Genomic DNA, 26,445 nt, shown 5'->3' on the forward strand with positions numbered 1-26,445 from the left:
TGGGGTACTTCTGTGGATGCTGCCTGCTTCTGTGAGGGCTCTCTAAGTTGCTGAGCGCCCCCTCTGTCTCCTCCTCCAAAAGGCGACATCCTGGTCCTTCCTGGTCCTCAGCAGCACCCAAAAACCTCTACCGCGACCCTTGCAGCTAGCAGGGCTTGTTTGTGGTATTTCTGCATGGGAACACCTCTGGAAGCTTTATCGCGACGTGGGACATCTGTCTTCCAAAGGAGAAGTTCCTAGTCCTCTTCTTTCTTGCAGAACTCCAAGCTTCTTCCAACCAGAGGCAGCTTCCTTGCACCTTCATCTGGGGTTTCCTGGGCTCCTGCCCCCCCCCCGGACACTGTCGTGACTATTGGACTTGGTCCCCTTGCCTTGCAGGTCCTCAGGTCCGGAAATCCGTTGTCAGTGCACTGCTGGTGTTTGTTCTTCTTGCAGAATACCCCTATGTAGGAAGTTGGCTCTGTATGCACTATTTCAAAGTAAGGAATAGTATGCACAGAGTCCAAGGGTTCCCCTTAGAGGTAAGATAGTGGCAAAAAGAGATAATACTAATGCTCTATTTTGTGGTAGTGTGGTCGAACAGTAGGCTTATCAAAGGAGTAGTGTTAAGCATTTGTTGTACATACACACAGGCAATAAATGAGGAACACACACTCAGAAACAATTCCAGGCCAATAGGTTTTTGTTATAGAACAATATCTTTTCTTAGTTTATTTTAAGAACCACAGGTTCAAATTCTACATGTAATATCTCATTTGAAAGGTATTGCAGGTAAGTACTTTAGGAACTTTGAATAATCACAATAGCATATATACTTTTTACATAAAACACATTTAGCTGTTTTAAAAGTGGACACATTGCAATTTTCACAGTTCCTGGGGGAGGTAAAGTAATGTTAGTTCTTGCAGGTAAGTAAACCACCTACGGGGTTCAAATTGGGGTCCAAGGTAGCCCACCATTGGGGGTTCAGGGCAACCCCAGAGTTACCACACCAGCAGCTCAGGGCCGGTCAGGTGCAGAGTTCAAAGTGGTGCCCAAAACGCATAGGCTTCAATGGAGAGAACGGGGTGCCCCGGTTCCAGTCTGCCAGCAGGTAAGTACCCGCGTCTTCGGAGGGCAGACCAGGGGGGTTTTGTAGGGCACCGGGGGGGACACAAGCTCACACAAAAAGTACACCCTCAGCGGCACTGGGGCGGCCGGGTGCAGTGTGCAAACACGCGTCGGGTTTTCAATAGGTTTCAATGAGAGACCAAGGGGTCTCTTCAGCGATGCAGGCAGGCAAGGGGGGGGGGGCTCCTCGGGGTAGCCACCACCTGGGCAAGGGAGAGGGCCTCCTGGGGGTCACTCCTGCACTGGAGTTCCGATCCTTCAGGTGCTGGGGGCTGCGGGTGCAGGGTCTTTTCCAGCCGTCGGGATTTTAGAGTCAGGCAGTCGCGGTCAGGGGGAGCCTGGAGATTCCCTCTGCAGGCGTCGCTGTGGGGGCTCAGGGGGGACAACTTTGGTTACTCATAGTCTCGGAGTCGCCGGAGGGTCCTCCCTGATGTGTTGGTTCTCCACCAGTCGAGTCGGGGTCGCCGGGTGCAGTGTTGCAAGTCTCACGCTTCTTGCGGGGATTGCAGGGGTCTTTAAATCTGCTCCTCTGGATACAAAGTTGCAGTCTTTGTTGAACAGGGCCGCTGTTCTCGGGAGTTTCTTGGTCTCTTGGAAGCAGGGCAGTCCTCTGAGGATTCAGAGGTCGCTGGTCCCAGGGAAAGCGTCGCTGGAGCAGTTTTCTTTGGAAGGCAGGAGACAGGCCGGTAGGACTGGGGCCAAAGCAGTTGGTGTCTTCTTTCTTCTTCTGCAGGGGTTTTCAGCTCAGCAGTCCTCTTCTTCGGTAAGTTGCAGGAATCTAAATTCTTAGGTTCAGTGGAGCCCCTAAATACAAGATTTAGGGGTGTGTTTAGGTCAGGGAGGGCAGTAGCCAATGGCTACTAGCCCTGAGGGTAGCTACACCCTCTTTGTGCCTCCTCCCAAGGGGAGGGGGTCCCATTCCTATCCCTATTGGGGGGATCCTCCATCTGCAAGATGGAGGATTCCTAAAACTCAGAGTCACTTCAGCTCAGGTTGCCTTAGGGGCTGTCCTGACTGGCCAGTGAGTCCTCCTTGTTTTTCTCATTATCTCCTCCGGCCTTGCCGCCAAAAGTGGGGCCGTGGCCGGAGGGGGCGGGCAACTCCACTAGCTGGAATGCCCTGTGGCGCTGGAAAAAAGGGGGTGAGCCTTTGAGGCTCACCGCCAGGTGTTACAGCTCCTGCAAGGGGGAGGTGATAGCATCTCCACCCAGTGCAGGCTTTGTTACTAGCCACAGAGTGACAAAGGCACTCTCCCCATGTGGCCAGCAACATGTCTCGAGTGCGGCAGGCTGCTCAAACCAGTCAGCCTACACAGGTAGTTGGTTAAGGTTTCAGGGGGCACCTCTAAGGTGCCCTCTGGGGTGTATTTCACAATAAAATGTACACTGGCATCAGTGTGCATTTATTGTGCTGAGAAGTTTGATACCAAACTTCCCAGTTTTCAGTGTAGCCATTATGGTGCTGTGGAGTTCGTGTTTGACAGACTCCCAGACCATATACTCTTATGGCTACCCTGCACTTACAATGTCTAAGCTTTTGCTTAGACACTGTAGGGGCACAGTGCTCATGCACTGGTGCCCTCACCTATGGTATAGTGCACCCTGCCTTAGGGCTGTAAGGCCTGCTAGAGGGGTGACTTATCTATAGTGCATAGGCAGTGTGAGGATGCCATGGCACCCTGAGGGGAGTGCCATGTCGACTTACTCGTTTTGTCCTCACCAGCACACACAAGCTGGCAAGCAGTGTGTCTGTGCTGATTGAGGGGTCCCCAGGGTGGCATAAGCTATGCTGCAGCCCTTAGAGACCTTCCCTGGCATCAGGGCCCTTGGTACCAGGGGTACCAGTTACAAGGGACTTACCTGGATGCCAGGGTGTGCCAATTGTGTAAAACAAAAGTACAGGTTAGGGAAAGAACACTGGTGCTGGGGCCTGGTTAGCAGGCCTCAGCACACTTTCAAATCAAAACATAGCATCAGCAAAGGCAAAAAGTCAGGGGGTAACCATGCCAAGGAGGCATTTCCTTACACCCTATCACGACTATTGTGCTCTTTTGGGATAGTAGGTGCACTTTACTCCTACTTTTCAGGGTCTTGGGGTGGGGTATCTTGGACACCCTGGCTGTTTTCTTACAGTCCCAGCGACCCTCTACAAGCTCCCATAGGTCTGGGGTCCAATCGTGATTCGCATTCCACTTTTGGAGTATATGGCTTGTGTTGCCCCTATACCTATGCTTGCCTATTGCAACCTATTGTAATTATACACTGTTTGCTTTACTTTTCTGACTCTTACTTACCTAATTTTGGTTTGTGTACCTTGTGTATATTACTTACCTTCTTACTGAGGGCACTCACTGAGATACTTGTGGCATATTGTCATAAAAATAAAGTACCTTTATTTTTAGTAACTCTGTGTATTGTGTTTTCTTATGATATTGTGCATATGATATAAGTGGTATAGTAGGAGCTTTGCATGTCTCCTAGTTCAGCCTAAGCTGCTTTGCCATAGCTACCTTCTATCAGCCTAAGCTTCTCTACTAATAAGGGATAACTGGACCTGGCACAAGGTGTAAGTACCTTTGGTAGCCACTACAAGCCAGGCCAGCCTCCTACAATGACCTCACCTAAAATAAATCTATGTGAGTGGAGACATTCTAATGGGCACCCATCACACTGTACATATAGCAGCTATGGTTTCTGTGCCATTCTATGGATTCACTGTGTGCATGCAAATGACGCCTTACTTTGAGTTCCTCTCTATTTTAGACTTTACTATTTTGAAAGTTTTAGTTGACCTTGGTTATTATTTTTAACTAAATACCACAAGGGAAAGCGATAGTCTGTGTAAGTTTCAGCTAATACTTTGGAAGAAGAAGCCATACTGTATGAAATTAATGTTAAAAAATAAGTTTTTGCTTTCGTAGTAGTATAAAGTTTGCTTCAAATGAAACATTTCCTAGCTAACATGAAGGAAACTTTCAATTCTATTAAGGATACTGAGGCGAGGATTATGCAGTCCTTTCTCCAATTTATTCACAACAGCAAGTTCAAAGTTCAAACAAAATTGAAACGAAATGGACTGCAAGCTGCATGATTCCCACAAGTAACTATGACAACCCATAACCAATGCAATGTCCATAACGAGGAGTATATATATAACTGACGGGCACAGTCCTTCCTCTTCTTCACTGAAAAAAGTTAAGGAACTCGCGACTTCATTCTCCTTTGGAATCACCTCCTACAAAATAAGGAACAGATCAGACACAGGAACAAACATACCTCATAAACAATGCTACTGTCAGAATATCCAAACACGTTAGTGAACAGAGTAAAAAACATTAGAAGCATAATGAATAACAAGGTCATCACAAATTGAGATGTCAAAAGTATGCATAAAACCAATAAACCTTCACAGAGAAGACAAAAAACCCACTGAACTGTAAAGAAGGATCTCCCACAAAGGGCAGGTAACATAACCTAGGGTGGGTAATACTGCTACAGTATGAGGGAGGGATAATCCTCGCCTCCGTGTCCTTAATAGACTTGAAAGTTTCCTTCACGTTAGCTAGGAAATTTGTCATTCTATCTCAGGACCGGAGGCGAGGATTATGCAAGTTCAAAGCTTACTCACCACTAAAAATGCAGCTTCATGGAGCGGTTTAAAATAGAATTTCTTAAAAACCGACTCCCAGGACCAACGCGCTGAATTCATGATGTCCTCCAATCTACCACCGACCTGAATGGTCTTGGAAGCCATCGTCCCGCTAGTGGAATGAGCTCCAAAATGCCGAATGTCAATCCCAGATTCTGACATGACCCAGCGAACCCACCTAGCAATGGTAGGGGAAGTTACAGCCTTAAACAGTTTCTTGATAGTAATCAAGAGTTGCCTTTGTCCTGGAGGTCTATCCTCCTCCGTCACCGCTTCATAGGTCTGTAAACATCTAACCAGGCATAACTTCGGGTGAGAATCAAAACTGGGATAAGAAACAAACCTGGTACCTGTTTTGGTCCGCCTCAAAATGGTAAAAGTAACCCCTTCCGGGGTGAAAACCCGGGCTGAAACACGTCTGAAACTCGCTTACAAGAAACAAGGCACAAAAGCATCGCCAATTTTGTGGAAATCTGTTTCCTGGATAGATAACGATTCTCTGCCCAAGAAGAAAGGAAATTAAGAACCTTGTTAACATACCATAAGCTAGAGTACCTAGGTTTAGGAGGTTGAGATAAACAAACCTCTTTTAATAGTTTACTAACCCAGGGGTGTTCACCAACCGGGACATCATTGATCGTATTGTTCCCTGCCGAAATAGCAGAACGAAAAGAGTTAATGGTACAGTATGCCAAACCGGAGGTAAAAAGTTCAGCCAGAAAATTGACTATGAACTCAACGGGGGCCCCCACGGGATCCACTTCCCTCTCCAGACACCAATGAGCCCATCTGTTCCATGCCAATCTATACCGCTTGATGGTACCTGGAGCCCACGACTGTCTGATAAGGGCTGTAGCATCCCGTGAAAGGCAGACGTTCTCCCAACGTCCCCTGAAATCCTCCAAGCCAGGAGATAGAGGTGGCCCTGAAGCACCAATGGATGAGGGTGACCCAGTGGGTCCTGGAGGATTCCCAAGGCACACAGTAGTCTGAGAGGGGCCATCAATGACAACTCCAGAAGAGTGGGGAACCACGCTTGAGCTTTCCATATCGGAGATATCAGGATCAAGGACGCCCGCTGACGTCGGACCTGCGCCACCACTCTGGGAATCAGAAGAAACGGAGGGAAAGTATAACTTTGGTCGCCTGACCAATCCTGCAAGAACGCATCCACTGCGCTCGCCCCTGGATCGGGCTTCCAACTGAAGTAAGTCGGAAGCTGAGCATTCCAACGAGAGGCAAAAAGGTCCTCTGAACAAGGACCCCAATGATCCATCAGAGACTGAAAGATCTCTGGATCCAGCTGCCGATCGCTGGTATGCCTGAGGTAACGGTAATTCCAATCCGCCACCTGGTTCCGAATTCCCGGAAGATATTCCGCTGTAACAGAAATCTGTCTCTGGAGGCAGTAATGCCAAAAATCCTTCACCAGGTCCACCAGGGCTGTGGACCGAGTGACCCCCAGTACTGGCCAGCCGAGATATTGTCCATCCGAAGAAGGACACAACAAGATACCTTGTCACGGGTCAGGGACCAAATCGCAAACGAGCCCGCTAAAAGCTCGAGACAATTGATGTGAAGGTTCAATTCCTCCGAAGTCCACTGAACGCCCATGGAGATCTGACCACACCTGGCCCCCCATGCCAGTCTGCTGGCATCCGACTCTATCACCAGGTCGGGGAGAGAGCCAAAGATGGCCTTCCCATTCCATGCATCCATGTGGCTCAACCACTATTGCATCTCCGAACGAGCCACCGAAGAGAGCTCCACCAGAGCCGAATACATATGTCCCTTCCGAAGGTGTGAGGCCTTCAGACGTTGCAGGGCCCTGTAATGCAAGGGACCCAGAAAGATCGCCTGGATAGAGGATGACAGAAAACCCACAATCCTGCCAATTTGCCAGAGGGAGGTCCTGTCCCTGCAGAGCACCCTGGAAATCTCCTTCTTGATCTTGGAAACCTTGTGCACCAGTAATTTCAGCGTTGCAGATGTCGTGTCCACCACGAACCCCAAGAACGCCGTGGACTGAGACGGGCAAAGGGAGGACTTCTCCGTGTTGATCACGAAACCCACATCCTGCAACAGCGCAATAGTCATGTTCGCGTAACACAACAGTTGCGACCTGGACTGATCCATCAAAAGGATGTCGTCCAGATAAATAATCAGTCTGACACCCTGAGTCCTCAGAAACTCGACCACAGGTTTCAGCAACTTTGTGAAGCACCAAGGTGCTGAAGAAAGGCCGAAAGGAAGACACTTGAATTCGTAGATCTGGCTCACCTGTGCTTCCTCCCTGGGAGTTGGAGTTGCCTCTGTGGAAACGGGAGGAACGTCCTCGACCAGAGCCTCCGTTGGGAGAGAGGGTCCCTTGACGGCCATCGTTCCAACCGTTATTACACTTTACTTGAGCTCTGGAGGGGCCTGACTGCAGGGAGTGGCCAGAGGAGCGACCCCTTCCTCGCCCGGCCCCAGCAAAAACCTTTCCTGGGAAGATCTTGCTCATTGAAGACTGTGCTTTATCCAAAGTGGAGAAGGTGGACACAAATCTCCCAAGCTCCCTCACGAAGGGATCACCAAAGAGATTGCCCTGGGCTACCGCACCACCCTCAGACGTCGCCAGTTCCCCTAATTTAGGGTCGATCTTGATCAGCAGAGAGCGTCGTCTCTCCATAGATATAGTGCAATTTGCGTTGCCCAAAAGACAAACCGCCCTTTGCGCCCATCCAGCGACTAAATCCGTCTGCAACGGCTCTCCTGAGGGCTTAGCCGAATCAGCCAATTCAATGATCTTTGTCAAGGGACCCAAAACATCTTGACAAGACCGCCAAGAGTGATCAATCCCTTTTTTAGGATCGCACATGTACTTGGAGAAAAAAGTACAGAGCTATGGGTCCAATGAAGGCGTAGCTGCCACCTTGTCCCCAAGCGCAGGCCTGGAGCATTCCGCCTGCAAACGGGACCGAACTTCCTTCTCCAAAGGATGACGGATAGCCTTAGCGACATAGGCCGCCACCTTGGGATTGGGGACCCATTCGGAGGACCGAGGATGGTAGATGTCCTCAGGGTTAAACATATCAGAGTCCCAACCTTCTTCCTCAACACTAGAGGTGTTCGCAGATAGGTGCCAAGGTCTACCCATAATATGACCCTCTTCCGATAAGCACTCGTCATCCGAGTCACGCCCCCCAAATGGGGTGATTCCACGAAGGGATCCAGTGCCAGGGCAGCAGAGCTCCCATGCTCTCTGGGCAAAACATCCTCCCGGCAGGGTACAGGATCAAGCGTTCGTGCACTCTTGCAGAAAGCCTCCCTCAACCTGGCAAAGCCTTCCAGGTGCCACGCGTCACAATTCCTGGAGGAAGGAGGAGTATTTGTGGTACTAGCCTGTGGGTCAAAATCCCCCAAAGCGCCTGACGAGTTGGACACTTTGTCCATAAGCTTGTCCACTCTATCCTGCAGGGATGCCAGGGCTTTCGCCACCGCCTGCGAAACCAACCTGTCCATGCCTTCAGGAAGATGACTTTGGGGAGGCCAGGCTTCCTCCATCCCCAAAGATGGGGCGTAAGCATGATCCATGAAAGAGTCCATGGAAGAAGTGGACGAAGACATTGTTACACTAATGGGAAAAATACCAATGTACACCAAAACACTATAAACCCCAAGGGAGTAAAGACCCAGGGCCAGACCAAACAGATACAACAGTTACCCCTCCAAAGGGGCGTCAATTGAAAAGGGGTGAGAGCACAAGATATAACGCCCAATCTAAATCAACTGGGCAGCCCCCTTGCCGTGCTCCAAATGTACTGGAAAATTCCAGAAAATACCAAACCTAAAGGTTCTCCCAAGGGAATGTAAAATTGCAGGATAAAACCCACCCTACGCGGTGTAGGCAAGGGTTGGGAGCCGGTAAAATCAGGAATCCCCGAGGGTGGGCTCCTGAAAGGCTCAGAAACGATGAGACAATGCAGTGCGCGAAGCGCTGAATTCTCCGATCGTTAGAGCGCGAACACGTGCCCCCAGTGGTAACAGGGCGTCACTGCACCACGCGATTGGACTAAAAGCCTACCACGCGAAGATAAGAATGCGAGGAACGTTCCTCGTGCAACAACAACAATAAAGAAATGCCAAGGCAACACCGACAATTGCAATAACACAGGGCAATCCCCGAAACCCCCGAAATAACGAGAAGGAGCAAGGACTTAACTGACGGGCAGCAGTGAAGAAAGAGGAAGGACTGTGCCCGTCAGTTATATATATATACTCCTCGTTATGGACATTGCATTGGTTATGGGTTGTCATGGTTACTTGTGGGCATCATGGGGCTTGTAGTTCATTTCGTTTCGAATTTGTTTGAACTTTGAACTTGCTGTTGTGAATAAAGTGGAGAAAGGACTGCATAATCCTCGCCTCCGGCCCTGATTTAGAATTTGGGGACTCAATCCCTCCATAATAAATGAATAAAAGTCAGTAGTTGAATATGCAGGTAAACTCTGAGAAGTGAATAAAAAGTAGAAAGAAACTAGGTACAGCAAGTGGAGGTGATTTTGAGGGGGATCTTCACTGAAAAATAAAGGCCATTAGTAAAGTTAAATAACACTTATACATGCTTGTCAACATTCTAGGACCTAAAACATTTTTCAGGTTTCAAAACCACCAAATAGCAGTGATAAAAACTGTAAACTTTGCACTTGTATAGCGCACTACTCACCCGTTAGGGTCTCAAGGCGCTGTACTCATACCGCTATGGAACCCCTCCTGGCTTTTCCCTGTGAGGTGCCCACTCCTGGGCACCCCCAGGGTGAAGCCAGGTATCCAAGCGCTGTTGGGGCCGTTGTGGAGATTAAGCAAGCTATTGCCCAGAGTTGCAGAGTGGGACTCATTAATTAGATTAGGCACTGAGGCGAGAATTATCTGGTCCAAGGTAATTGAGCCCAAGACCTGCCGAAGCGGGACTTGAACCCTGGTCTTGAGCCAGATCTCTGCTCCAGGGTCTGCCACTCTAACCATTGTGCCACACTTCTCCACAACCTAATATAACAGGAAATTGAATCACGTGACAGTAGACATGATGATGACATAATAGAATAATACATCAAACAACATTGAGCCCTAATTAAGGAAATAGCCCAGTTACTTAGTGGTAATATTTGTTATTGTTAGTCCTACTCGTCCTTGTCACAGTCACTTCTTTTGAAGTTTTCTCCAACTTTCGATTGGAGAAAGAACAGGAAGTGGAGGCTCAAAACTCCGCCTACCCAAGTGGGTACTATCAAACCATAGTCTTCCCATCATGCGTCCTGATTTAACCAAGCCAGATGAAGGCCAGTAGTCAAGAGGTGGGCGAGTCTAGTCAAGTGAAGGTAGGCGAGTCATAATGACTGTGATGAGGACAAATAGGATTAGAGCTAGTGAAGATTACTGGTAAATAAACGGGCCATTATCCCTCCATCCCTCGTCCCAGTCATTACATTTTAGAAATACCAAACTACAAAACATTAATGTATCCCATTCCGATTCGCTTTTTGGAAGGGGTGCCCTAAACGCACCCCCTTCCAAATCTCAAATCTATTTTTGGTTACAAACTCAAATTGCGATTTGATAACACGTTACTGTTTCACAGTTTGGGTTTCTTATACACCAAAATGCTTTTCTGTGGTCACAAATGGACCTATTCTGTGAATTGGCCTGTTTGCGAACACAAAAAAGCTTAGCATGCCTGGCCTCTAGATCTTTCTAAATAGATTGGTACTGCCATTTCACATCAAGTAGTAATTTCTCTAACCTAGAAGAAGTAGAGGAGAAAAATACAGAAAGTAAAATCTCTTTATTTCTGTGTACCAAGGAAGCAACCTTAGGAATGAAAGAAGGGCCAGGTTTCAATACATGCAGTCTTCCAAAACTCTAAATAAAGGCGGTTTGCACAACACAACCCTAAGCTCACCAATTCTCCTAGTAGGTGTGACTGATTGCTACTAGAAAAACAGGCTTCATTGTTAAGATTCTTAACACCACTTAGTTCAAAGGTTTAGAGTGACAACCCAGAAGACATTTAAGAACTAGTGGCAAATCCCAAGGTGGCAAAGGTCATACTAAAGGTCTAGCAATACAAACACTCTTAAACACCCTGTAACTAAGGTGTTCATCATTCCCAAAATCACCCCAATGTTGGTAAAAAGCTGTAATTTCTGACAGATGAGCGTTTAGAGTAGTAACTCCTAAAGTGTTTTGAAACCCTTCAAATGAAAATTGAAGAACAGAGCAAATGGTACATTCAGTAGGAGACAAGAATTTCAGAGTACAGCAGCGCTAAAGATTTTTCTAATGCTTAGAGTAAGCTTTCAGAGTGGAAGGACATCTAAAGTTTTGACTAACCTCAGCTCAATTGGTCTTGAACCCTCTTGGGTTGAAGCCCAACTCTTTCAACGTCCAGGCTTATAGTGACAGCTTTTCTTCCAAATTTCCCGCATTTAGAATTAAAGACCTTCAGAGAGAGATCTGGTGATGTTAAAAAGACCACTGAAATTGGTTTCTTTCATATTGTCTTTCCCTCTCATGTGAACAGCCTTCAATGACAGATGTTGCTATGACCACTTACCAATCCTCATGGTCACAATATTATGGGGTGTCAGTCTAGTTCCACCAATTTGTTTATGTAAGACAAATTCAAAAGGATGTTGGTCTGTATCAACACATGGTGGTTTTGCAGAAAAGGCTGACATTGGATTGAATCACAATACACTTGAGACAACTCCTTCCATTTCAAATATTTCTGCTTCTCCTTAAATTACTATCTGCACTGGACTGACATGCCCATCAATGTTGCACCCTAACCCTTTGCACTGGCATCCATTGTCTTCACTCTTAGTGGGCCAGGTGAATGGGAAATAATTTTTCTAGAGACCCTGAATTCATCCACCACTGGAAATGCATGGCAACCTGACTACTAACTGAAATTTCCTTTTTGGTGCCCAGAGATGCAGGGCTCCAAAACTACAGTAGATGAACCAGTAGTAGGGTGACCACCCGTCCGTAAATTTCACGGACTGCCCGTAATTTCACCCTGCCGTCCATTGTCTGTGATGGAAGGCTTAATGGACGGCATTTGTCCGTAATTTTAGCCTTTCACCAAAAGGACAAAGGAGGGCAGGGCGAAATTATGGGCAGATTAGTTTCCCCAGCCGGAGTGGAAGGCAGTGGGTCTCCTGTACTCAGAGGGCGGGGGGAGGGCCAGACAGAACAGAAACAGATCTTCTTGCCAGGGTGTCTCCTTCCCCTAAAGAAATGGAAATGTGGGCAACTGGTAAATCTGCAAATGTAAAGGGGCTTGAAAACCTGCATCCACTTTAACCAAAGGAATCACTTTAAGCTTTCTGATGGCAAAGATATTTTCTTTTAGAGAGGTACTGTAATGGTGTTCCAAGGTGATCCGTGGAGTGTGTGGTTTTAATGGAGTGTTATAAAAAATGTTAATACTAGGTATAAATTGTTTGTTATTCAAATCTGCATTTGAGAAGCACTTTTTTTATTTAACCAAAATGTATTTGCGCATTTTGTAGCAGCCTATATATGATGTAATTGTATTTATATAGCGCTCACTATCACTGACTAGGCAGTGAATGCATGTTTAAAATAAGGACTTACACATTCACAGTTCTTTCAGGGGCCTCAGTACCTCATAGTACTAACAAACACTGGCAAAGCCAATAGGTCTAGTCTACGCAAGAGTTATTGGCTTTGCCAATGTGTTTTAGCCATGTTATACACCAGAGTGGCTGCTGTTCATGGCTAAAAGTTAGTGGCATAGTGGTGTGGAGTGAAGTACAGCGGCATAGGAGTAGTGGCAGAGAGCCCAGTGGTGCAGGGTACAGTGTAGTTGTTTAGAGTGCATTGGCGTAGAGTGCAGTGGTTTGGAGAGCAGTGGCATGGAGTGGCGTGGGACAGAGTAGAGTGGCATAGAGTGGCATGCAATAGAATGGCAGAGAGTGCAGTAGTGTAGAGTGGTGCAGTAGCATAGAGTGCAGAGTAGACTTGTGTGGCGTAGTGTAGAGTGGTGCAGTGCAGAGTAGAGTATAGTGCTGTAGAGTGCAGTCACACCTATGCAGAGTAGAGTGGCATAGAGTGCAGTGGCTAGAATGCAGTAGTACATAGTAGACTGGTGTACAGTACAGTGGCGGAGAGTGTAATGTTGCAGAGTAGAGTGTCAGTGCAGTGATGTAGAGTGGCACAGAGAGCAGTGGCGTAGAGTACAGTGGTGCAGAGTAGAGGGCAGTAGCGTACAGTGCAGTTTTTTACAGTGCAGTGGCATAGAGTGGCATTGGGTATAGTAGCATAGAGTCCAGTGGAGTAGAGTGGCATACAATAGAGTGGCAGAGAGTGCAGTAATGCAGAGTGGTGCAGTGTCAGAGTGCAGAGTAGACGCAAGTTGTGGGTACCTCACATCCTGACATCAGGTGTGAGACTGTCGCCCACACCATCTGCCCTACCTCATTATTATTTTTTTAGGTTGAAAGTCAATGGGCGGTTAAGGTAAGCCAGATATTTTTGTTCAATTTGTGTAAACTAGCATAAGGTTAATTACCTTCATGTTTCCCAAACTGTTAGCCAGGGGTTTTAAAATGTTCAGAAATATAATAAAAATGTTGCTGTTACTTTCTCTCCAAGAAAGATTGGGTAGATTTGTGTAGGGGTGATGGCCTTGACACAGTGCTGAAGAGCATTAATTTACTACTGAACAAGGACGTAATGTGATACCTAATTGTAGCACACCAGGAGGAATCACAAAAAGACCACAGCGAATAAACAGTGCTATGTTAAAAAAGAGTACATGCACTGACAACATAGTGAGGCATGACATTTGTTCTTGAATTTTTGTCCTGAATTTTGACCCTTTGCCCTGAATTTTTGTCCTGAATTTTGACCCTTTGTCCTGAATTTTTTACAGTCCTGTCCAGAATTTTCATCAATGCCAGCTGGTCACCCTAACCAGAAGGAGTCTACTTTGTAGTCTTGCTCAGGATACCAAGAACAAGCAAGATGCCGTATAACCCTGTCTCCTTAGCCATTGGTCAGTCAGAGCCTGATGTTGTGCCAGTAATTAAGAAAGTACTAACAGTATTATTTTTATCTCTGCTGTTTAAAACTACCATCAACATATCTGTCCCGAATAAACTTCTATGCAAATTTCATTTGTCCATGCTCCACTTTGCTCTGTTGAAGACTGATGAGCAAGCCATGTTTTGTGGAGACACTTGTGAACAGCTTGAAGACTTCCACTTTAGAAGGAGCTTGAAGGAGCCAACTGTCAGAACACGAAGAAATGTTACAGCCATAGAGATGCAAGGATGCTATTAGTTTCACCATCATTTTTGTGAATATCCCAGGGACTGTTATAGCCATATAAGATGCATGGATGCTTTTAGTTTCACCATCATTTTTGTGAATATCCCAGGGGCCGTTCTGATGCCAAAGGGAAGAAAAAAGAATTGATAATGCTTCCCCAGCACACAGAACTTCTGGAATCTTTGATGAATTAAATATACCTGTCATCCTTTCTTTCTAGTGTATCAGACAATCGCGTTCTTGACCAGCAGGGAATGCACTGAGACAATTTTGCTTCTTTCTCATCCTGATTGTGAAGGCATGGTGTAGATATGGTTCCAGGCTCTGGTGCTGTTTTAAAAAATTCTGATATCCCTCTCTGATAATTCTGAACATTCTTAAGTAGATGCCGCTCATGCCTCCATGAAATGTATTCTTCCTCCAGTTGGCCTCTCCAGGACATCTCGTGCACAGTCAGGAGTGCTGTGTCTTCACTTACCAAGGTGGTTTCGCCTTTTGTTCACATTGGTGATTACCATTCCCCTTCCATTGTTTCCTGAGGAATGAAGACTGTGGCTGACCTGAAGAGCTTTTGGCTGAGGCTTGAGGAACAAGACTTTAAAAGATGTTTGCACAGAAGTACTGAAAGCACCCAAAAGTTGTTAAAATGAAGAATAGTGTTTCTCCTCTTTAAGGAGACACTGCAGTTTTTCCCTGTACTACTGATCAGACAACTTACCTCCTTCAGAATGCATTCAAAGAGCAACACTCTTCTGGGCAGCACCTGAATGCCAGTCCTTCAAGAACAGATTCATCTGGCTGCTTTGGTAGCATCTATTGCTAAGGATGAGGCATGTATAACATTGAAATAGATGTCAAATGGAAATGTCCTGAACCCTTCAGAGCTGGCAAGAAAATATAACACTCTGACCTCTTCTGGATTGCCTTGAAGAGTTCTTTGAAATCCAACAAGATGTGTAAGCCCATAAATCTCCTGCTCTCGTGGCTAAATGAGAATCTGCATACCTCTAATTAAAGCTGGGTCTATTTTCTTGTCAGTATAATCCTTAAGAATATTCTCCTCTCAAACAGTGGTTCCTCCTACCAGACAGGCCACTAGCGAGTCCTTTGAAACTGACACTGGAATATGCTTACCCACCCCCTCCAATGGACAGAACGTGGACATAAATCTGGGGACATTGATCTTGTCCAGGTCCTTCCATTCTCCTTTAATTATATCCAACACATGCTGATGTAGATCAAGACCCATAGAGGGGGCACACTAAAATCTTAATTCTGGCTCAGTCGACCTGCTAGGTAATCCAGTCAACAGACATCTGATATGTTGGCAACTTCTGGTTAGAATTTCAGGTATTGTACATTTACCAATACATATTCCCCCTTTGATCTGAGGGAATGGGCTCTATAACATCTTCACCAACCTATGAGGATAGATCATCCTTCTAGTCCACACCTGTAGAACAGGTGTATGAATGGAGAACATAGTCTCTAGAAGAATCCACCTTCTTCTGCCAGTAAAAACTGTCCTCTGAATAATCTAACTGCTACCCCTTCTTCGGAAGGTGGGAATGAGCAAACAGAAGAAATCTTCTATATAATTCCTTTTTGTGTTTCCCCGTCATTTAATAATCTGCTCATAAAAATACAAGGAATAGTCAAACAGTCTTAACCAGGCCAGCACGCACTGTTTAAATACTCTAAAATATGCATGCTTACCCATGAGATTAAATAAAAACCTTTCTAGCTTCTGTGCTAAGAATTTTAAATTCTATTAAGGACATGGAGGCGAGGATTATGATTCTCTTTCTTTACTGTAGAAGTTTAGGCAGCCAATCGCAATACATTAAATTAGAAACAACATTACCCATGTAACCAATACATCACTCATATCACATGCCCCAGTCATATCAGAGCAACCCTTATAAGTACATATGAGTCCAATTTGTTTCCTCTTTCTTTGTACGATAAATGACATAAGAACAGAATCACTAGCTTAAATAATAAATTAAACCTCTAAAAGTTAATACAATCAAAACAGGGATCTTCAATTAGCAAATCATCGAACAGGGACATCAAAGTGAATCCACTCCCAGGATTTTTGAGCTTGTTAGTCTAGATCCTGACCAGCCAAGAAAAGTCTCACGTGAATCAGACCACTTCAATTGCGTTTCTGGTCGTTACCTGTGAAGCCAGAAAAAAGAAGCCATACTAGCCATAGTCAGGAAATGTTTACAGAATGGAAAATAATAACATGAACTTCGTAATTATAAACGTCACATACAGGTTGGAAACCCAATATCTACAATCTGATAAAGTAATTAAAAAAGATATATTTAGACCATACGTAGGTATGTAACACATCAGTATCAGGATGGGATGATCCTTGCCTCTGTGTCTTTAATAGAATTAATTTAATTTAATTTTGTGACAGGACCATAGGCTCTGATTATGCTTGTTCAAAGCTGTGCCACCACCACTCAAGCCAAGTCCACAACGGGTTTATAATAAAATGACTTGAAAGTTCATTCAGAATACCAGTCTGCTGCTTTCAAAATATCCTCTTACCATTAGTCCAACGCAAAAGACTTTGAAGCCATAGCACCTCGAGCTGAGTGAGCTCCAAAATTGAAAACATCAATCCCGGCTTTGGCCAGTAACCAATGCATTTATCTAGCCAAAGTGGTGGCTAGGACAGGTTTAAATGGCTTTTGCAGAGCAATGAGTCTCCAGGGTCTCCCCTAAATTCACTAGTGGCAGCTTCATAAGCTTTAAAGCAATGTACTACCACAATTTAGCATTAGTAGGAAATACAGGGTATGCTATTGTCCTGGTGTTAGATTTAGTCTGCCTAGAAATGGAAAAGGAAACTCAGTCAGAGGTGAAAACCCTGCCAGAGAGATCAAGAGCCTGGACATCAGAAACCTTTTTACAAGATACTAAGCAAATCAACATAGCTTGGCAGGTAGTTGCTTGCAGGAAAGATATTTATTTTCCAGCCATTTTTCTAGAAATGATAAAACAACATTAACATCCCAAAGGGAAGAATATCTGAATTGAGGGGGCTTACACAAGCGTATGCCTCTCCTGCATTTGCACACTACTATGTGGTCTCACCGGTTTCCCTACAATGGGAACATGCCCCGCTGATATGGCAGACCTATAATTGTTATGGAACTATAAGCCAGAAGACACCAAAGAAGAAAGGATGTTGATCACCAAACTGAGAGCTGCTCTAAAGGGATCTGAGTTTCGTTTGTCACCCCAATAAACCGATCAACGCCATGCCCAAGCATAACGTTTGTGGGTGCCAGACTCCCATGTCTGATGTGATGTAGAAGGAAGCCTGCAAAGAAATGCCTGGCATTCGCCATTTAAACCAGAAATTCTCCAGGCTACCAAGCGGAGTTGTCCCAAAAGGATCAATGGATGAGGATGCCCCACATAGTCTAGTAACAGGGTGTGCCAAATTGGGATCAAGAGCAGGTTGTTGCACAGCAACTCTAGAGCCATCGGGAACCAACGTTGTGCTCTCCAGAATGAGTCACTAAAACAATCTCCACTTTCTGACGGCGCACTTGAGACAGGACTTTCGGGATCACCCTGAACGGGGGAAAAGCGTACCCCCAATCAAGGGACCAATCCTGCAGGAGGACATCTGTTGTTGTCACCTCCGGATCTGGCATCCAACTGAAGAATAGAAGGATCTGCTGATTCAGACATGATGCAAAAAGATCCACTGAGCAAGGACCCCACTTGCGATTGAGATTGAAGAAGATCTTTGGATGGAGTCTCCAATTGCTGAAATCCCAGAGAAAGCGTGAGTGCCAATCCGCCACTGAATTCCTCTCCCCGGGCAGGTATTCCACTATGACTGAGATCTGGTGATGAAGGCAGAAATGCCAAAAGTCCTTGGCAGTCTCTGCCTGCAGCTGTGATCTTGTACCGCCCAACTTGTTGACATACCAAACTGCTGAGATGTCGCCATCCTCAGTAGTATGCAACAATCCGTCCGATAGGCAGAAAGACTCTTGATCATGAAAGATCCCGGCAGAAGCTCTAGGCAGTTTGTGTGGAGATGAGGCTCTGTCTTTGACCAACTGCCCAATCTGCTGGCATCCGACTCCAGAACCACATTTGGGGAGCTGCCATATATAGTTTTGCCATTCCAGACTTCCATGTGGTCGAGCTACCATGTAATTTCATCTTGGCCTCTTCCGAAAGATGAATCTGATCTGGGTAGGATAGACCCCTCAGCAAATACAGGATTTTGAACCTCTGAAGGGCCCTGTAATAAAGGGGGCCCGGAAAAGGGCTTGGATGGAAGATGCTAAGAGGCCCACAATCCGTGCCAGAGACCTTTGCAAGATCATCTGTTTGTTTAATGTCATCCTCAACTCCTTCTTTATATTCCATATCTTTTGGGCCAGAAGGATCAACTAGAAGTCAACCGTATCTATCTGAAACCCAATGATCTCTATAGATTGTGAAGGGATCAGGCAAGATTTTGGTTGATTGATGAGACATCCCAGGTCTTGGAGGAGTTTAATTGTCCAGGACAAGTGAAGAGTCACTTGAGGGTTCTGGGCCAAGAGAATCAGGTTGTCAAGTAGATGATCAACCTCATCCCTCTGGCACGAAGAGACTCTACTACAGGCCTCAATAACTTGGTGAAGCACCAAGAGGCTGGCAAGAGACCGAAGGGAAGCACCTTGGACTCGAAGCAGTGATCGAGCAAAGTGAACTGGAGAAATTGACGATGAGGAGGGTACATAAGGATTGTCAAGTATGTGTCTTTCAGGTCCAAGTGGACCATCCAGTCACCTTCTCGCAGAATATACCATAAGAGATGGATCCCTTCCATCTTGAAATCCATGTTTACTACCCTTGTGTTGAGCTCATTTAGATTAAGACTAAGCTGGAACCATTCCCTCTCTTCTCGACCAAGAAAATGGTGCTGATGAAGCCTCTGGGATGAGGGGAAGAAAGGTTAATGGCCTCTTTCTCCAAGAGCAACTGAATTTCCTTCAAGATGACCTCTGGCTCTTGTAGGGAAAAATGAAGCGCTGGAGGAGGACACATTTGGGAGAGAGAATGATAATAAACTCCAGTTTGTAGCCGTGGATAGACTCGAGAACCCAGGGATCTTGGGTCAATGGTTGCCAATTTTGCAAAAACAACCTTGCCCTGCCCTCAACGCTACCTCGAAGTAAGGAATAATTTTTACCTAAGTAAATGGAATCCTGGAAGGCTCTGTGTTGACCTCTGTGGTACCCTTAATAAAAATATTGTTGGCCTCCATAAGATAGTGTGGGGTAGAAGGCGTTGATGGCTGTCTGATATTGCCCATAACCACGTCCGTGGTAGGAGAAATCTTGCTTAGGGTGCTGGTTTAAGTTACAGCCTAACGAATGGCCCCTAAATCGTCCGGGCCTGCGAAAAAGAGCATTGCGGAATAATTTTTTCAAGGACAACTGGGCTTTGTCCATGGAGCTGAATGTCGCTGCAAATTTAGTTAGATCCTTAATAAAGGGACCACCGAAGAGGAGATCCTTCGCCACTGACTCCGCTTCGGAAGATACTAAATTGTTTAGTTGCAGGTCAATTCGCATCAAGATGGAGCAATGGTGCTCAGTGGAAAGTCACATTGAGGTTTAGCAGTTGGCAGACTGCATGCTGCGCCCACCCAACTAGGAGGTCTGGGTCTATGGAAGAGTTACTTTCTTTAGCCTGAAAGGCCAGCTCCAAAATTTTGTAAGGGGTGCAGAGATGTCCAGGAGCTTGTCCTGGCAGGAGCATCAGGCTCTATCAAGGGGCCTTATGTATCTTTAAAAACTTTCTCAGGAATGTCACCATTGTGGGGTTCACTTCGGGGGTCTCTTTGATATTCCCTGCTAGATTAGTCCTGGGGCATTCAGTGCGCAACCTGTTGCGCACCTCCTTATCAGAGCTTTGCCTGATGTGTTTTTGAATGTACTTGGCAACCTCCTGTGGATGAGTCCAACTAGAGGGCCGAGGATGTATGATCTCTCCAGGGTTGAATTTCAGCACTTTAGGGGTGTTGGGGTGGGTCTCCGAGGGGTGTTCGGAACATTTCCTTTTACTGGGTCCGGGGAATTGTCTTGTTCACTATCACTATGAGCTGCAAACGAGGAGTCTGAGTCAGTAAGCCCAGAAGGGTCCAGAGAGTATTCCCACTCCTGAAATTGGGGAATGCTATAGCTATGGTCATCCCTGACTGTCGCTGACAGTTTTTCGAAGAACTCTGTGTGTTGCCACCTTTTTGCTTTAGCTTTCCCATTAGAAGTCTTTCCCAGAGGGTCTTGTGGATCCTCCGATGGAGTGAGAGGAGGAAGCCAACCCTTTTTCTGGGCAATACCCTTAAAGTGATGGGCAATGGGGACAGAGCCTTAGCCAGGGCTGTATTGAGCGACATTTGGACACTATTGTCCAAGGCACCTTCCAGGTTTCTCCCAGAGACAGCTGAATGTCCTCTTGGTAGTAGTCCTCGTCCTCAAAGGCTTTGTATTGGGCCATGGTGCGGTAAATTTTGAGTAAATTTGTGGATCTTCTGATGGAGTGAGAGGAGGAAGCCAACCCTTTTGCTGGGCAATACTCTTAAAGAGATGGGTAAGGGGGACAGAGCCCTGGCCAAGGCAGTATTGACCGACATTTGGACACTATTATCCAAAGCACCTACCAGGTTTTCTCCCAGAGACAGCTGAATGTCCTCTTGGTAGTAGTCCTCGTCCTCAAAGGCTTCGTCTTGGGCCATGGTGCGGTAAATGTGGAGTAAATAAGGCAGCAAGGTGCCACAATCAGGGTAGCTGAGACCTACAATCAAGGGGAGTGCAAGACCCCAGCAAGCAAAGCTTATTCAACTTTTTTGTAAAGTGTAGATGGAGCCACCTGCAACACTCTAGGCAAAGTCTATGTAATTGTATTACCCTGGGCATGCTCAGATGCACCAGGGCATGAGGGGTGCTTAATACTGAGCACAGTATGTTGTTCTATAATGTTATGCCTTTACATGGGCCCAGAAGTGGGAAGATGCTCCGCCAACACGATATGCAGTTATTTCCCTGGAGGAAATCAGGGCAATGTCACCAGGCCCAGAAGCAGGAAGGAAGCGCCGCTCTCCCTGTTTTTTGAAGTTGCCGCTATGTCCAAATGAAGTTCAGCAGCTTAGCGCATGCACGTAAGTTCTTAGAGCCCCGCAGGGCAAGAAATAGGACTGCGGCTGTCAGGTAGACGACCGCAGTCCGCTCCCATTCCACTTTAACAGAGCCCACAAGAGATCGCTAGCTCGGGGGAGTGCAGCGCTCCCCTGGAAGGGAAAAATGGGATAGACAATGTAATTAATGGCAATTTGATAAAAACTACGGGTGCTGCATTGGTGCAGCAACACAGGGTACTTAAGCTAGCAGTACTCGTGTATCATGTCACACAGTTACTTCAACAGTCAGACAGTTACTCTAACACTTCCTACAAAGTCAGTAGAGGACAGCAACCCGTCAATGTGCTTCTCTACCTCATGATTGCTATCTAGCTCAGTTTGGGTAGGGCGGGACATAGGCACCACAGTAGGGACACACGTGGTTTGCAATATTCCAATGCGAGTTATCAAGGGCTGTTGGGTGCTGACTTCTCACAGTCATCTCACAGAATGCTGTGTATGCTTCTTGCCCGGGGTATTTATTAGCTGAACATGTAATAGACTGACAAGTGCATCTACATGGCACTGGGCATGGATGCTGTAGGAAAGTGCCACTGTTGGCATGGTTATCCCCCCCACACACACACATACACTTTTTGCCTAGTGTTGATGCAAACTTTGATTGCAAGTGTGCTGGGACCCTGCTAACCTCACCCCAGCACCAGTGTTCTTTCCCTAAAACTGTACCTTTGTTTCCACAATTGGCACAGCCCTGGCACACAGTTAAGTCCCTTGTAAAAGGTGCCCATGGTACCAAGGGCCCTGTGGCCAGGGAAGGTCTCTAAGGGCTGCAAGCATGTATTATGCCACCCTAGGAGACCCCTCACTCAGCACATGCACACTCCCTTGCAGCTTGTGTGTGCCGGTGGGGAGAAAAAGACAAAGTCAACATGGCATCCCTGTTAGGGTGCCATGCCCACAAACCACTGGCTTTGGCATAGGTAAGTCACCCCTCTAGCAGGCCTTACAGCCCTAAGGCAGGATGCAGTATATCACAGGTGAAGGCATAGCTGCATGAGCAATATGCCCCTGGAGTGTCTACATCCATTCTTAGACATTGTAAGTGCAGTGTAGCCATATTGAGTATATGGTCTAGGAGTTTTTCATTACGAATTCCACAGCACCATAACGGCTTCACTAAATACTGGAAAGTTTTGTATCAAGCTTTTCAGCACAATAAACCCACACTGATGCCAGTGTAGGATTTATTGAAAAATGCGCACAAATGGCATCTTAGAGATGCCCCCTGTATGTTAGCCAGCTGCTAGTGTAGGACTGACTGGTCTGTGCCAGCCTGCCACTTTCAAACGAGTTTCTGACCACATGAGATGAGTGCCTTTATGCACTCTGTGGTGAGAAACAAAGCCTGTCCTGGGTAGAGGTGCTTCACACCTCCCACTGCAGGAACTGTAACCTCGGGGTGTGCCTCAAAGGCTCAAGCTTCAGGTTACAGTGCCCAAGGGCACTCCAGCTAGTGGAGATGCCCGCCCCCCGGAAAAAGCCCCACTTTTGGTGGCAAGTCCGGCGGGAAAATTAGGGACAGCAGGGAGGAGTGCCCACCCCAGCCAGGACCACCCCTGAGGTGTCCAGAGCTAAGGTGACCCCATCCCTGCAGAATCCTCCATCTTGGTTTGGAGGACAGGGACCAATAGGGATGTGAATGTGCCCCCCTCCCCAGAGGGAGTGGGCACAAGGAGGGTGTAGCCACACTCAGGGACAGGAGCCAGTGGCTACTGCCCTCTGACCCCTAACACACCCCTAAATCTAGGATTTAAGGGCCTTCCTCAACCCAGCTCACCAGATTCCTGGCGACCTACAAGAAGAAGGACTGCTAAGCTGAAACCCCCAGCAGAGAAGAAGGGAGACGACAACTGCTTTGGCCCCAGCCCTACCGGCCTGTCTCCTGCTTCAAAGAACCTTCAAAAAGTCCGGCGGGCCCAGCAACTTTTGCCAACTCCAGAGGACTGCCCTGCACACAAAAGGACCAAGAACTCCTGCGGACAACAGTTGTGTCTGAAGAAACCTATGACTAAGGACTCCCACCTCACTCCGGATGCATGAGTTTTGACCACTGTGCACCCGACGCCCATGGCCAGTGTCCAGGTGGTCCACCCAGCAAGAGAGGGTCCCCAGGCGATTGGGAGCAAGTGCCCACCTTGGGTTGACCTCTCCACCCCACCACGATGATGCCTGCAGAGAGAATCCCGAGGACCCCTCTGACCACGAGCTCCGGATGAAGGTATCCGACGTCCAAAGGACACACTCACCTGCAGCCCCAGGCCTTGGAGAATCCGACCCCTGGTGCCTCATCATTCAGCAGGCGGCTCTCCTCCCTGTCCAACTGGTGGTGTGCACGAAACATCCCCCTGGACCCTGCCTGCAGCCTCTGAGTGACCCCCGGGGTCTCCCCATAGACCAGCATTGGAAACCTGATGCCCTGTTTGCACCCTGCACCCGGCTGCCTCTATGTCGCTTGTGGCCCCTCCAGTGCTCTTTTAATCCCCCTGGTCTGCCCTCTGAGTCGCGGGTACTTACGTGCTGGCTGACCGGATTCTGAGCACCCCCTGCCTCCATAGGAGCCCACGTTAAATTTGCTCAACCTTGACCTCTACTCGCCAGTCACCGTGTTGCTGGTGGTGGGTGTTTGGGGTTAACTTGAACCCCAACCAGTGGGCTTCCTAAAACCCGGAGACTGAGACTGTAAGTATTGTACTTACCTGTAAAAAGATCAAACTTTTCTTCCCCCCCAGGAACTGTTTGTCAATTTCAGTGTCCATTTTTAAAATAGCTTTTGGCCAATAATTCAGAAACTGTATACCTGTTTCAAACAAAGTACTGTTGATACCTGTGTAAAATACAACACTTTTAAGGTACTTACCTGCAACTTGAATCTTGTGGCTCTGAAAATAAACTAAGAACATATATTTTTACAATATAAAAACCATTGGTCTGGAGTTAACTCATTGAGTGTGTGCTTCTTCTATTGTCTGTGTGTGTACAACAAATGCTTTGTACTGCCCTCTGATAATCCTAACCGCTCAACCACACTACCACAAAATAGGCCATTAGTATTATCTACTTTTGCCTCTGTTAAGCCACTGGGGTACCCCTGTACTCTGTGCACACTGTATCTCACTTTGATGTAGTATATACAGAGCCAGCTTCCTACAGACACCACCTGGCACTACCCCCACCAAAGCTTTCGGCTGTAGCAGCTGGTGCCCACCAACCCTGCATTCTACTACCCCATGCAAACTTCAGTCTGGGAACTGTAATCCTATGCTTTAATGCACCTTCGGCTGAGACACAGTACAGATACCTCTCAATCTTTGAAAGTCTGCCTGAAGAGAGGATTTTAAAGCTTAGGCTTGGTACCATAGACAACAGTTCACATTAACACAAGCGAGGGGCACTCAGAGGGTAAGTGGGAATGATATCTTGGCATTTACACTAAACCAGCCCCATTCCCCATTAAAGCAATGAAGCAGCCTGGGGCCTCAAAACTTGTTTTTGCTAATTAAAACATTCTCGGGTAATATTTGTTTTCATAAAGACACGTGGATAACATTTATTGATATTGACACACCAAAATATTCATAACATGTATATTGAACATCAATTTCAGTACAAGGTTAGACATAAAGGGGGTCATTACAACATTGGCGGTAAAAGCCGCTTACCCCCGTGCAGAAGACCGCCAATACACCGCGGCGGCGGCGGGAGACCGGCACAGCTATTATGAAACACATCACGGAATCCGCCGAAATTCAGACACCCACACAAGTCCGCCACACCAAAGGTCAGCGATAAATATGCGGAAACAAATCCTCCACCTCCACGGCAACAGAAACACGCCCATGCTATTACGACCCACGAATCCACGCAGCGGTCTTTCAACCGCGGTATTCCATTGGCGGTACACACTGCCGTGCTCAAAATACACACACTTCTCCAAAACACCGCCACATTGGACAATTACAAATACACACACCTGATACACATACAAACACAACTCCCACACATCCAATACAATATAAAACACACAATCACATCACCCACAAACCCCTACGACCACAAATTAGAGACGAAGGCCAGAGAGAGACAGCACAGAATAGATAACACCATCACACAGAGGCACACTACACCATCACCCACACAACATCCACGCACAAAACACCACATACCACTACACTCACCACACTCATCAACACATACACCACCCCACACATCACACACACCACCCCATGTCACGCCAAAGACACCCCGCTTCTCCAAGGAGGAGCTCAGGGTCATGGTGGAGGAAATCATCAGGGTAGAGCCACAGCTATTTGGCTCACAGGTACAGTACACATCCATAGCCAGGAAGATGGAGCTATGGCAAAGAATAGTCGACAGGGTCAACGCTGTGGGACAGCACCCAAGAAATAGGGAGGACATCAGGAAGAAGTGGAACGACCTACGGGGGAAGGTGCGTTCAACGGTCTCCAGGCACCACATCGCGGTACAGCGGACTGGCGGCGGACCCCCACCTCCTCCCCCACAACTAACAACATGGGAGGAGCAAGTCTTGTCCATCTTTCATCCTGAGGGCCTCGCAGGAGTCGTTGGAGGAATGGACACTGGTAAGTCTAATCTTCACTATCATATCCCCCACCCTACCTGCATGCTATCACACACCCCCACCCTCACACCCTCCCCTATCACCCTAACTCCTCACTAATCTACCAATAACACCAACCACCCATCCCAACCCCAAGACCTGCATGACACAACTAAGCATGGACACCCATCACTAATGCATGGCCACTGCACAGACCCACAACACCCCCCAACCATCACCACACAAGCCCCCACACAGGAATGCCTGCACTGGGGTTCACGCACACCCAACCATTGCACACCATGAAACACACACATGCAATAATCATGTACTTATACCCCCGCAGGAACCCGAAGGAACGTCACCACACCAGAGGGTCCAGCCAACACCACTCCACCCCCAGAAGAGGCACACAGTGACGACAGCAGCTCTGCCCTACTAGATCTTGATGACCAGCCCGGACCATCGTGGGCCTCAGGACAGTCGGTTCCCCTTGCCCAGCCACAGCCCAACACCGAACTGCCACCCTCTGGGA

This window comes from Pleurodeles waltl, chromosome 4_2 (assembly GCF_031143425.1).
Source record: "Pleurodeles waltl isolate 20211129_DDA chromosome 4_2, aPleWal1.hap1.20221129, whole genome shotgun sequence".
Classification (NCBI taxonomy): Eukaryota; Metazoa; Chordata; class Amphibia; order Caudata; family Salamandridae; genus Pleurodeles; species Pleurodeles waltl.